This window comes from Petromyzon marinus, unplaced genomic scaffold (assembly GCF_048934315.1).
Source record: "Petromyzon marinus isolate PM22_M1 ecotype Great Lakes invasive population unplaced genomic scaffold, UKy_Petmar_22M1.pri1.0 PM_G_Scaffold_21, whole genome shotgun sequence".
NCBI classification, from domain to species: Eukaryota; Metazoa; Chordata; class Hyperoartia; order Petromyzontiformes; family Petromyzontidae; genus Petromyzon; species Petromyzon marinus.
Window position 1 is genome coordinate 1722501 of NW_027422773.1, and position 2500 is coordinate 1725000.

Here is a 2500-nt window from a genome sequence, read left to right on the forward strand (position 1 = left end):
CAGGGGCCCCCATGTCAGACAGCTTACATTTTTCTTCTAGGCCTCTTGAGACATTGTCTCCCCCACCAAATGTAACAACGGGGACTTCATCCATACTCGCTCAAGCAGCTGAGCGGCTTACGAATGAGAATTCTGGGACCCTGGAAAAGCCTGCAATGGAGGCAATAAAGGCTTGGCTTAACGGCGAGGGCCAACATGATGCCCTCGTAGAAACTGCCACAGCATTGATGCTTTGTCCGATGAGATTGGTGAAAAACAAAGGCAAACGTTCAAAACCCGAGAACGACATTATTAAACCCAGGATATTACCCACACGATCTTGGATGAAGAAGAGAGCGGAAAAACGAGGAAGCTTCATGAAGCACCAGAAGCTCTTCTTTAAGAACCGCTCTCTTCTTGCGTCCTTAGTCCTGGATGGCACTGAACGTCATGAATGCCGAATCCCGAACGCAGATGTATATCGTTTTTACTGCGAAAAATGGGAGAAGGTGTTGCCATTCAATGGCCTGGGCCAATTTAAGTCATCAGGTGTTGCAAATAACGAATACTTTGAGCCCCTAATTTCGGTGGAGGAAGTTCAGACTGCCATACGGGCCATTAAACCAACGTCAGCAGCTGGGCCAGATGGCCTAACAAGGGCTGCAATCTGTGCTGCCGACCCCGAGGGTCGGACACTGACAGCCCTATTTAATGCATGGATGATTACAGGAATTATTCCCAAAGAGTTGAAAAAGAATAGGACGATTCTTATTCCTAAGGTTATGGATGATGAAAAGCTGAAAGAATTGGGGAACTGGAGACCAATAACGATCGGTTCAATGATTCTGAGATTATTTTCCAGAATAATGACTGCACGTCTTGCTCGTGCTTGTCCCTTAAACCCAAGGCAGCGTGGTTTTATAGCGGCATCTGGCTGCTCTGAAAATCTTAAGGTGCTACAGGACCTTATGAGACATGCTAAGAAATAGCACAGGCCGTTGGCTGTCATGTTTATCGACATAGCGAAAGCTTTTGACTCGGTTTCGCATGCTCATATTTTATGGGTGTTAAGGCACAAGAAAGTAGATGAACACGTGGTGGGCATCATCCAGAACGCCTACGATCGGTGTACGACCTCGTTCAAAAGCAATGGCGAGTCGACTCGAGAAATTAGCATACGTGTTGGTGTCAAACAGGGTGACCCCATGTCACCCCTGCTCTTCAATCTTGCCATGGACCCTTTGATATGCACCCTAGAGTCACACGGAGTTGGGTACTCCATTGATACCGACCACGTGACAGCTCTTGCGTTTGCTGATGATTTGGTGTTGGTGAGCGAATCTTGGGTTGGTATGGCCGCCAATCTAGCGATCTTGGAATCATTTTGTGGGCTATCGGGATTGGAGGTTCAGGCCAGAAAGTGCCAGGGCTTCATGATAAGCCCAACCAAAGATTCATATACGGTGAACAACTGCGACCCATGGACTATCAAAAATAAAGATGTCCATATGATCCAACCTGATGAATCAACGAAATACCTTGGTCTGAAAATTGGCCCTTGGACTGGCACTATACAGCCTGATCTACATTGTCAGCTAAAGACATGGATCTCGAAAATCGATGAGGCGCCTCTGAAGCCAACTCAGAAGGTTGAACTACTCAATGCCTATGCCCTACCCAGATTGTTATATCCTGCAGACCACTCGGACTGCAAGCAATCAACTCTCCGTGGGTTGGACCAAGAGATTAGAAAGGCGGTAAAAGGATGGCTCCACCTTCCCGCTTCAACTTGTGATGGACTGTTATATGCCAGAGCCCGAGACGGAGGCCTTGCCATCTTGAAACTGGAAAAAACAATCCCTTCGGTTCAAGTTAGAAGGCTGCAACGTATAGCAAACTCGTCCGATGCTATCACCCGTAATATTGTGTCCTCGCAGGGTATGGAGGAAGAATACCGTAATTTGTGGGTACGAGCAGGGGGTGACAGTGATGCAATCCCAACATTCGTTCTCAGGGACTCGGTGTCAAAAGAACCTGTATATCCGAGACCCTGCGATTGGAGGGAGCATGAATTTCAGAGATGGTGCGAAAAGCCGGTTCAAGGAAGGGGCATTGTAAACTTTGCGCATGATAGAATCAGTAATGCTTGGTTGAGGCCATGGTGCGGCTTTAAACAATGCTTCTTTATCGCAGCACTACAACTAAGGGCAAATATTTACCCAACAAGAGAAAGCTTGAACAGAGGCAGAGATGGGGCCTTACGTTCCTGCAGGAAATGCTCTGCCAGACTCGAGTCCCTTTCGCACATTCTCGGTCAATGTCCTGCAGTACAGAAAGCAAGAATTGCGCGACATAACAAGATCAGTAACATTCTGGCAGACGAAGCGGCTAGATTGGGCTGGTCTGTATACAAAGAGCCACGGTTCATATCCGAGACGGGAGAGATGAGAAAGCCTGACCTCGTGTTTGCAAAAGATGAGGAGGCGGTTGTGATCGATGTCACCGTCCGTTTTGAGCTTTC

General features: G+C 47.7%; 1 pseudogene; it reads left to right on the plus strand.

Moving 5' to 3' along the window:
- The window catches only part of LOC142912673 (28S ribosomal RNA), a 10631-nt pseudogene that overhangs the window by 3948 nt on the left and 4183 nt on the right, over positions 1–2500 (plus strand).